Source organism: Mus musculus, chromosome 1 (assembly GCF_000001635.26).
Source record: "Mus musculus strain C57BL/6J chromosome 1, GRCm38.p6 C57BL/6J".
Classification (NCBI taxonomy): Eukaryota; Metazoa; Chordata; class Mammalia; order Rodentia; family Muridae; genus Mus; species Mus musculus.
In genome coordinates this window covers 163117381-163129234 of record NC_000067.6, presented here as the reverse complement: position 1 = coordinate 163129234, position 11854 = coordinate 163117381, and the positions used below count along the sequence as shown (strand labels likewise).

Sequence of the window (11854 nt, the reverse complement as noted above, 5' to 3'; positions counted from 1 at the left end):
TCACTGAATACCCATTTCCCCAAAGAATTCGCTATCTTCTCAGACCAAACATTACATGCTACTCTCAGGAAATATGCAAGAAGCCTTGGTAGACCTGCAGGACACAGTACCATGGTGTGGGTTATAGGTAACATCAGTCTAATTAAGAGGGTATTATTTAAGGGAAATTTCTACCTGTAGGTAAAATGTTTTATAACAGTTTTTTGAATGACTGTAAATTCATCCATTCCTTCATTCAGTGAAGCAGAATGTAAGCTCCTGGGTATTTTCTTTTTACTGTTTTAGATATTCATGTATCTAAAACTCCAAGAACAATGTCTTAGACATTGTCTCAACCAATGTTTGCTGAAATTTTCACTCCTCTATACACTGGAGAAACATGAACATAAGATATATAAAATCTCTACTTCTACAGACTTTTATTTAACATTATCAATCTTAAAATGGTTTTTAAAATGCTATCTAAAAAGCCACAAGGAATCACACTACTATTTACCTAAAAGAGACAAAAACCCTATAATACTACAATACTACAATACACATAATGATGGTTCTGCCACCAAGAGCCAAAACTTACCTAGCAAAGAAACTCCAATACTAGGCATTAGAAACCATATTTTGAGATGTTGGTCAGATCTGTCCAAGGGACTTACAAAACATGCAGCCTATTGCTGTTGCCCTTGGGTACCCCCAGAGGTGGAAGATAAGTCCCTATTGTTGAAAATGTATTGAACTTCCAAAACAGGACCTAGAGACCCCTAAGCTGAACTGACCTCAATGCTTCATCCTTGGAGTCTAGCTTTCATGGTACCAGAAGGCACCATACAAGCTTCCAAAGGAGGAAGGCAACTAACAGCCCTATCCAGCAATGACAGCTTTTATACCGCACCAATGACCAGAATGGTGTGATAACCTCAAGGGTGCAGTAGTGACACACATGCCCTTTCAGTAATCAACAGCTCTCTAATTGGATTTAAGACTAGCTCAATAAGAGAGAATACGCCTGGTACTGGAAATCTAGCTAACTGCTCGGTGAAGTTGTGGCTATGGAGGAGAATCTACAACCACTAATTTACTAAACCAACATAACCCCTAATGCCAATCTATAAACACTTATTTTTATACCCACAGATAAGTGTAATTTTCACCCCTCACCAATAAAATGTCTCTTTGTAAAAGATAGAACTACTACAGAAAACCAAAACCAATCAAAATGCTAAGTTGTGGTGCCCAGTCCCAGTGGATGCTTTGACAAAACAACTCTGGAATCGAAGGCTCAGGGAACACTGTGGAAGATGGCCAGAAAGACTGTAAGAGCCAGAGGATTGGGGAGTTTGCTGTGAGATTACTGTGACATTACTTCTTGTAATGTCAGAACCTATACCCATAAAGTCTCACCAACATCACTGGCCAAATATGATCAGAAAAAGAATGATAAAGATGTGCTAAGTGAATGGAGGAAAGCCCATATAGCCTCAACCCTACACGAAGAATGACAGGCAACTGAGGAAAGCTGGGGGCAGAAGAGGTGGTCTTTCCCCGTGAAGAGCACACGCCAATTGTTTGTTCAGTCCCAAATGGTCAGCCCATAAAACATTCATACAAGTAATTTTATATGGACTAAGCAAATTATATTTAGGAATATGTAAACATCTCTCTATGTGTGTGTGCATATGCATGGAATAAAAATTAGTGAAAAAAGAGGTCACGAATTTGAAAAAGAGAAGGCAGGGTATATGGGAGAATTTAGAAGGAGGAAAGGTAAAGGAGAAATGTAATTATATTGTAATCTCAAAAATTAAAAAAAATCTTCAGACTCCACATAGCATGGAAAAATTCTCAAAGCTTTATGCTAACAAAAGTCAGATTCCAAAAGACTAATAATAAAAAGAAAAAGGAAAGGTACCCTGACTGTAAACAACTGGAAGATAGATCAGGTGCTTAGACTGTGTTATTTTCCTCTCTGGGCCTACATACAGTGTCTGCTGCAGACTTGGTGTTTAATAAATACTTGATTAATTTAACTCAGCAAGCATATGTGTGTTGGCCACCATCTAAGGAGCCTGCCATTTGCTGGGCTTCTAATAAATCCCACTGGCTCTGATGAATGTTTTACACATGAGTTCTCTAATCTTCAAAACAAACAAATAAACAAAACCCAGGGAAGGAGATATTTAATGTTACCAGTGTTCGGAGGAGGAGGAGCAGGAACTTGAGTATGGGAAAATCCCTTGCTAGGGCTCATCAGCTAGTAATCCCCCCGGATGTGATTATGAACCCAGGTCTGACTTAAAGTCAGTATTCACATCTGCTTCCTGTTATCGTCCATGACTGCTCCAAGTGTCATTTAGAAAGGCTTGCCTCTGACACGCCAAACTCATGGTCACATATTTAAAAACCTGAAACCACCTCATCATGTAGGGAACGATGGCTCTCATCCCCACCTCTGCCTTGACGTTCCTTAAGCTTTATGCTGACTGACTGAGCTGTTCATAGCAACCATATCTTTTCAGTCGAGTTTCCCGAGGCTTTGCATATCTGTGGTTTTCAGATCTCATGGGCTCCATCCAAGAAGCATATATTCTAATCATTTCCCAGGGATCATGAGAGTCAGTAATGCAGTTTTGTTTTGTTTTGCTTTTTTCTTTTGGAGTTGAACGTTATCCTATCAGGTTGGATGAACTTGGCAGTAGAGAGAAACCACACATCTATCCCAGGCTTTCCTCATCTGATGATTCAAATAGAAGTGTAATAAAATCTTCCCCCAAGCTTGCCTAATTTATTCCCATTTCAAAATTTCCAGAAATCAGTTGAAAAATTCCTGTGGGAAAAGCATATGCGATATGGTACAGGGTGACACAACAAAAGCCAGAGTGGAGGGAGGGAGGAGTGTAAGGTTGGGAAGGAGTGCCAACACATGCTCAGTTGCACAGTGAGCAGTGACTGAGCATCTAAGAACACTAGCACTGAGTCCCTGCTAAAAGGATGTGCTCCAAGATGGAGCTGAATGCTATGCCCTGGAGGCTGGCATCAGTGGCTATGACACAGCTCAGTTTTGGCAGACTAATGATTCATGAGCAAACTACAAATACTAACTCTGCCTTCGAATAGCTCTAATTGATCAGCCTCTCATTTACTGCTTGATAATATCAATAATTTCTCCATCCATAGCCACAGTACACTATCATGAGAAGTCAGACATATCTCTGCCCAGACAACATTACATATTTGAATTTAGTATACACACACACACACACACACACACACACACACACACACACTATATGGGAATGGAGAGGAAGTGGGAAAGGGAAGGGGATTGGGAGGGAGGGAGAGATGTGTATGCATGGAGGGTAAGTGGAGAAGAAATGAATGTGAATTTATGAGTTGAAAGGACTAAGAACAACGGCAAAAGTCTTAGCCTGTGGTGGTGAGTGTCTACTATATTCCAAGAATTAGACTAAGGAGCTTTAGACTTACCTCATAAAGACCCTTTGAAAGGAATATATTTCATTTATTTTACAAATGAAAAATGTGAGTCTCAGAAAATTCATGTTCTTGGGTTGCAGAGCTGAAAAATCATAGAAAGAATTCCTCCTGACTCCAAAATGTCTGCTTTCTGTGTTAATGCAGTTTGTCTTAAAAATCACACTAGAGAATCTGGACCTGAAAAAGTACATTCTTCAAAGGCAACAGATCGAGGTATGCACACAAGAAGCTGGAGACTTAACAGGACCTGGACATATACCTGGATGAGATATGTTAGCTATTCCATTTCCTGGCATTTCACTAAATAAGTTTATAACCAGTGGCATGTCACCTGGCCCCAAAGACCGTAGTTACAACATCTATACTATTTTCAGAGGGTGAATTTGAAACTGTTAAGGATCTCAGGATATTTGTATGTCTAAATCTTACCGAATCCCCATCTCAGGGATCTCTGGATAAAGAAATAACTGAGCAAGCCTAAGCAAGAGCCATATACTAGCTCTTCAGTCCTTCTTGGCTAAGTCATATGAGAACATCCTGATGTTGACCACTGCTTTGGGAAAGGTTTTCAGACTTTGTCTTCCATGATTGGCTCTTCATAGCATAGTGCAAGCTAACCTAAATACACAGCTGCATGGAGAATAATCAATCTATCCAGCCACACAGGGGCGGGACACTACATAGTCCAGCATGGGGGCCACATTTCTTTCTAAATGGAACAACACAGAAGTGGGGGGAAGGGAGGAGAAAGGATGCAAAAGAGAACAGTAACAAATCATCTCTACAAATGAATAAAGGCACTCATTGTATTAAGAGTCTATAGAACCACAAATCTGACTGTCCACAAACAACCAGCTCCAACACATGCCTAAAAAGCATTTCTACCTGAAACTGGGAATCCAACTATTAGTGCAAAAATAACGGTAAGATGAAAAGCAGCTTTTAGGCAAGAGCAATAGCTATCAAAGAAAACAAGGTCAACAATATTAAAAGTGTTGAAAACGATTGTTGAACTAGGCTATTTTTGTTCTTGTTCTATTTAAGAAGGAGGTTACCATGCAGAATTTCTCACTGAATTCGTTAGAAAATTATAGACTTAATGACTTCATTGTTTTTCAGCCAGGCAGCTCCCAGAGTACCAGGGCTTACAGCTTTCTTCTCTCTACTTTGCTTGCATTTCCTGAATGTCTCTACCTTCAAGGTAGAATCCTGGTACTCACTTGGAGTGTGCTTTCTCTAGACCCTACCGAAATATGTATACCCCAAGCCTTTATGTCTAAAAAGGCTTGAGCCCACTTGGGTTCTACATGGTTCTCATTTCCCTTGTTTGTTATCCCATGAGTGTCACCAGTGCTACAGAATTAGAAGATGGCTGTGCACGCACTGGAGCTAGAGAGTGGGTATCTGAGCAGTCAAAACTACAAAGTAGTATGTGAGACCTTTCACTGTATAAGATGGAGCAGAGTGAGAATAGAGGAGAGATTGAGTATTCCAAGAAGATTAGATTTGATCATGGTATTCCAGGTGGGTGGGAAGATATATTTGCCAATCCAGATGGTGGAATATAATCTGTTCAATGATTGATTTGTGGTCCATCTGTATAACAATTAGACATGTAGACACATGGGACATGGGCCTCCCACTATATTTAACTGAAAGAGCTTCAGAATGATGGAAGAACCATGAAAGGAAAGAAAAAGAAAGGGGTGGGTGGTGCCAGAAGCCACAGTAGGTATGGAAATGAACAAACTATGCAGCAAATCATGACTATAAAAAGAAATGACTAAATAATAAATAAATGACTATAAAAATCAATGACTAATGCATTTGTGAGCTAGAAATAGTAAGGAGAAAAAGAATGTAAACCAAAATGTTTTCTTCTGATATGTTAGAGAGAATGCTTCAAAAGTAAGATACAAATATTTTACCATTAACATTGGAGAGTTTGTTCTACTCTAAGGCCCGCCTTAGTGAACAGAACTTCTTCCTTCCTTTCTTCCTTCCTTCCTTCCTTCCTTCCTTCCTTCCTTCCTTCCTTCCTCTCTCTCTCTCTCTTTCTTTCTGAGACAGGGTTTCTCTGTGTAGCCCTGGCTGTCCTGGAACTCACTCTGTAGACCAGGCTGGCCTCGAACTCAGAAATCCACCTGCCTCTGCCTTCGAGTGCTGGGATTAAAGGCGTGTGCCACCACCGCCCGGCTAATTTCTTAGTTTCTTAATGACTACAAGAAACTTAGTGGTACACACTGAGCTCCCCTAACCCAACAGAAAACCCTTATTCACATTCATTTTAACGACTAAAATGCAACTTTGTTTTTATGTTATGTTGCATTTCTTTCTGTTTATCAGAAGTTCTGCTATGAATTTCTCTGCCCAGCTTTATGTCTGGCCCCCACCTTTTAAGCTAACGACATCCAATTTCTAACATCAATATACTTTAACTCTCCCAGCAGTTCTCCATCCCCAGTAGCTCCTCAGCCATAGGTAGAACTTGTGCTGTCTTACCCTCTCCACCTTGAGACACTGTCTGCCTTAAACTTGACCAATTCTTGAGCTTGCTGTTGCAGTGCCTGTGAGCTTATCTGTCCAACTACTCTGCCCTTTTCTGGAAATGTCTTTTCTTGTAACCATCTATAGCCTCTGGGGACAGGGGGAAGAGATGTGTGCTATTCATGATTCATTTAGAGCTGAGCATTCTGCAGCCTCTTATCCCCTGAACCCTGACCCACTGTAGATGTGCTAAATGGCATCTACTACAGAAAAAAAAAGCCTTCACTGATGAGGGCTGAGAGATGCACTACTTTATGAGTAGGATAATAATTGGAAAATGGTTTACAACTGTGTCCAGTTAGCTGAATATTAGTACTATCATTCTCCTCTAGAGCCTATGACCTGTCTAAACATCAATAGATTCTTGAACTAATAATCATGCCAATTATGGGTTTTAGGGTTCAACCTTAAATCCAATCAGAAAGGTTTTAGTTATTCCTATTATGTTCCTGCTGCTATTGCACCAATGGGCATGCCTTGCTAAGGTAGTCATTAGTGTAGCCACAGGGTTCACAGCTGGGTAAGGCTGCTGATTACATTTCTCCTCTTGTACCTTGAGTAGCACCTTTCAGCACTATAAAAAATAGACAATAGAAATAAAGGATTGGGTGTGGTCTTCCCCAGCCTTGAGCAGGCTGAACAGACCTTGAGCACTTGCCACAAAGGACTTTACCGACCTTGGTCATCTGCCTTGGTTGTATGTGCAAGTTTCCACCAGAACTTAGAAGATTAGACTGCTGCACCCATGTTGCTTTGCAAAACAAAGGATGGGTTCTGTGGGCTTTCCCTATATAAACACAGTGCTGAATATTAAACTTGGAGCCTTGATCAGAACTTTGTCTTGGCTTCATTCTTCTCTCACCCCCCCCCCCCATGCCTCTTCTTCATTTCCAGCCCCCCTTTCAGGTGAAACCAGTTCATCCTTGGCTGCTGGACTGCTACAACTGGGGTCAGTATCAGATTGATTTTTCCATGTTCTATGACTCAAGGATCTGTGCTTTCAGCAATAGAACCCTGTTGACTTTTGGAGAGTAACTAAAAGTATCAGGCATGCCTTCTAATGTTGGGGGGTCTATGGGACCTCACTTGCCAACAGTTCCAAACAGGACACACGAAAGCTAATAGAAGAGAAAGTAGGAAACTGCCTTGAAGTCATTGGCACAAGAGACAAATACCTGAACAGAACCTCAATAGCTCAGTCACTAAAATCAACAATTAATAAATGGGAACCTCGTGAAACTGAAAAGGTTTTGCAAGGCTAAGTACACTATCAATAGGAAAAAAACATCAGCCTAAAGAATGGGAAAAGATATCCAGGGATCCATCCCATAATCAGCCTCCAAATGCTGACACCATTGCATATACTGGCAAGATTTTGCTGAAAGGACCCTGATATAGCTGTCTCTTGTGAGACTACGCCGGGACCTAGTAAACACAGAAGTGGATGCTCACAGTCAGCTATTGGATGGATCACAGGGCCCCAAATGGAGGAGCTAGAGAAAGTACCCAAGGAGCTAAAGAGATCTACAACCCTATAGGTGGAACAACAATATGAATTAACCAGTACCCCAGAGCTCTTGACTCTAGCTGCATATGTATCAAAAGATGGCCTAGTAGGCCATCACTGGAAAGAGAGGCCCATTGGTCATGCAAACTTTATATGCCCCAGCACAGGGGAACGCCAGGGCCAAAAAGTGGGAATGGGTGGGTAGGGGAGTGGGGGGAGGGTATGGGGGACTTTTGGGATAGCATTGGAAATGTAAATGAGGAAAATACCTAATTAAAAAAAAAGAATGGGAAAAGATCTTCACCAACCCTACATGTGACAGAGGACAAATATTCAAAATATATAAACTACTCAAAAAAAATTAGACAACAACAAATCAAATAATGCATTTGAAAATGAGGTACAGACGTAAACAGAGAATTCTCAACAAAGGAATCTCGAATGGTGGAGAAGTACTTAAAGAAGTGTTCAACTTCTTTAGTCATCAGGAAAATGCAAATTAAAACAATTCTGAGATTCCATCTTATACCCATCAGAAATCACTAAGATCCAAAACTCAAGTGATAGCAGATGCTGGCAAGGATGTGGAGCAAGGAGAACACTCCTCCACTGTTGGTGGGAGAACAAATGTTACAACATTGGAAATCAATCTGGCTATTTCTCAGAAGATTGGGAATAGTTCTACCTCAAGACCCAGCTATACCACCCCTGGGTGTACACCCAAAAGATGACACATTATACCACAAAACACTTGCTTAACTATGTTCATAGCAGCTTTATTCGTAATAGCCAGAAATTGGAAACAACCTACATGTCCCTCAATTGATAGATAAGAAAATGTGGTACATCTACACAAATGAATACTATTCAACTATTAAAAACAAAGATGCCATGAAATTTGCAGGCAAATGGATGGAACTTGAGAATATGATTCTGAGTGAGGTAACAAAGCCAGAAAGACACATATGATATGTACTCACTTATAAGTAGACATTATCCATAAAGTACAGGATAACCATGATACAGTTCACAGACCCAAAGAAACTGGGTGATAAGGAGAACCCAAAGGAGGGTATGTGAATTTCACTCAGAAGGGGAAACTAAATTGTCATCAGAGGTAGATGGAGAGAAAACTGGGTGGAAAAGGGGGTAAAGAGGGATACAGAGACAGTCATCAGATGTGGGGGGGAAGGGGATGGGAGAGGGCTGGGAATGAGAATGGAAATCTGTGGGGTGTGTCATCTTTGGGACTAGCTGGATACCTGTGATGGGGAAGGCTATGAGGAGTCTATAGGATGAACCTAGCTGAGATTCCTATCAGTGGAGATATAGAGACTTAAGTGGCTACCTCCTGTAGCCAGGCAGGACTTCTAGTGAAAGGAGGGGGAAATCAACCCACCCACAAAATCAACAACCCAAAATTTGTCCTTCCTACAGGATGTGCAGGGATAAAGGTAGAACAGAGACTGAGGAACATCCAACCAATGACTGGCCCAATTTAAGACCCATACCATAGGATATAGGCAACCCTGACACTACTAATGATACTCTTCTATGCTTGCAGACAGGAACCTAGCATAACTCTCTCTTGAGAGCCTTCAGCAGCAAAGACCCATAGCCAAACATAAGGTAGAGATCAGAGTTTCTTGTAGAAGAGTGGGGGATAGAATTGAGTAAGCCAGAGGAGGAGGTCAAGGACACCACAAGAAGACCACAGAGTCAACTAACCTGAGCCCATGGTGGGGGTTCACAGAGACCGAACTACCGATCAAAGAACATGCAAGGGCTTGATCTAGGCCCCTCACACATTTGTAGCAGATATGCTACATGCCGTCTTCATGCGGGTTCCCTAAAAATTGGAGCAAGGGCTATCTCTGACTCTGTTTCCTGCCATTGAATCCCCTTGTGCTACCTGGACTGTCTTGTTGGGTCTCAGTGGGAGAAAAGGTTCTTAGCCCTGCTGGGATTAAATGTCCCAGGGTACTGTGGTACCCAAGGGGGAGTTCCTGTCTCTGAAGAGAAGGGGAGGGGTAATAATGGAAGAGTAAGGGAGAGACTGAGAGGAGAGGAGAAAGGGGGTTGCGGTTGAGATGTATGTGAATTTAAAAGGTAAATTATAAAGAAAAAATTACACTTAGAAAAGAAGAAAAGAGCTTTTCCAATCTGGCACCCGAGGAAACTGTAAAAGCTATGCTGGGGAGATGGTGCAGAGCTTGATCCACCTTCACCTGCTCTGGGAACCTGCTGACTCCCGGTTTCTGCCTGGAGAGCAGTCATATATGAACGGACGGGTGGATTTTTTTAGTCACAAAGGAAGAGATCAACCTGACGAGAGGACCCTCGGGTAAATGGCCAAGACCTGAGGAACCTGCTGCACCAAGATGCTGTAGAGCTCTCTGGTAATGCGGGGTGTGCCGTGTCCCTGAGAGTACAGCACAGGTGCAGAACGGACTTATCGAGGCGAAGAAGAACCAAGTGGAGTTACTGTAGCTATGGTGCTGTTACCAGTGTTGCCCTCATCATGGTAGCAGTTTGGGCCTTCGTGAGATCCCGAAAGCAGCTTTGAAATGCTTGCTGTCTTCCAGTGTGTCCAAGAACTCTATCTCTTTCACTCACCGTCTCTGACATCCTCCCATGTTCTTTCTTCTCCACTTAGCCAACACATGATTTAAAGTGACTACTTATCACCCCAAACCCTGATTCAAAATCTCCAAGACTTCAAATTCTAATGGAAGAGTAAAGGGATTATTGGGGGGGGGGGGAAGCTGTGTGTGTGTGGCGGTGGGGGGGGGATGTTAAAGGCTTGCTTAGAAATGAATGGGAAGTTACATATTTTACTAGAACTGCCAATAAGAACTCAGCTATTGCCCGACTCGCCCGACTCGGAAAAGCTCAGTCTTCCTGTCTCCATGGATGACAGCTTTCTCTTAGCTGGCATGCTGTGATGGCTAGCTGTGTTATCTGAAAGGAGGAGCTGAGTTTTTTAATGCCTTTTCTTGGGAAGTATTTGTGGTCGTTAATTTGTAAATATATACCTAGATGCCTATGTTGGACATAGGCGAATGCAATTTTTCCTTCCTTCCTTCCTTCCTACCTTCCTTCCTTCCTTCCTTCCTTCCTTCCTCCTTCCCTCCCTCCCTCCCTCCCTCCCTCCCTCTCTCTCTCTCTCTCTCTCTCTCTCTCTCTCTCTCTCTCTCTCTCTTTCTTTTTACTTAGAAAATGCATATATACAGTAACACACACACACACAGTAGCATAAAATTGATGCCTTATGGAGAATTAAAGAGGTGAGGAATCTACTGGTTCCTGGGTTCCTAATGGACAGTTTTTGAGACTAAGAGATCATATTCCTTCTTACATAATCAAGACTCATGTTGAAGAATGAGTTCTGGATTGTAAAGAGAACTTACTTTTTCCCACGTGTCTGTAAGTCTTTGTCCACAAGTTAAAAATATACACAGTGCTAAGGGATGATCGTAACTGAAACACTTCAAGGACTATTAGCAGAGCATGTATAACGGGGATGGGGAAGTTAGCTTTAAAAGAGATTGCTCAGTCAGTGGCATTAGGAAAATAATGACAGTTAGTTAAAAACTGTAGAACAACTGGTGTTACTCCGTAGCTACAGTGCTGTGGGAAACTGTAGTAAGACAGCTCTACTCAAGTCAATTTGTTCAAAAGACTGGGGTGTGAAGATGAGTCCCACCAGTCTCTGAACTACCTTAGTTGCTACTTAATCTCTGAACCTTAGTTGCTACTTTACAGTACTGTTAACGGATCCATTGGCATTGGATGGGAAGCAGGAGGGCCAAATAAAATATCAAGACAATCAAAAAAAAGATCATGTCTCAGGGTGGCACTTGGACCCTCAAAGCTGCTCAACAATTTTCAGTTTCTCATGTCAGGCAAAGCCCAAGGGAAGGAACTGCATTCCTGGCAGGATGGACCTAAAATCAGCCTGTAGTTATGTATTTTCCACCAAGCTATAAACACCAGTTTTGGTTTTAATAAGGTTAATGGACCATTTTTGGAAAGGGGGAAGGAATATGTTTGGTTTGTTTGTAGAGGGTGCAAGGAAATTTGGTGCGCATTTCTGAGGAAAGCCTGAGTCCACAGTGTAGATGAAGAGATGCCAGAGATGCAGGGATGTTGGTGAGGTGGGCGCTGTCCTGTTCATGTAGCAGCTAAGTTGGTTTTAAAGTTCTGAGGATAGTTGAACCAAGCCTAAGTTTTTTCACTTTAACAAAATAATTTTCATCTTTTCAATACATTGGCCAGATTATTATTTTGGCATAAGATTATGAAGAGTTT

The 11854-nt window shown here is 41.8% G+C and overlaps 1 non-coding gene across 1 annotated transcript; it reads right to left on the bottom strand.

Annotated features, from left to right (window-relative positions):
- Positions 1 to 10886: 10886 nt before the first annotated feature.
- Positions 10887 to 11008, bottom strand: Gm22434. The gene has a single exon (XR_003949304.1). It is a non-coding gene; the product is annotated as a small nucleolar RNA SNORA40 (small nucleolar RNA).
- Between the last annotated feature and the right edge of the window lie 846 nt (positions 11009 to 11854).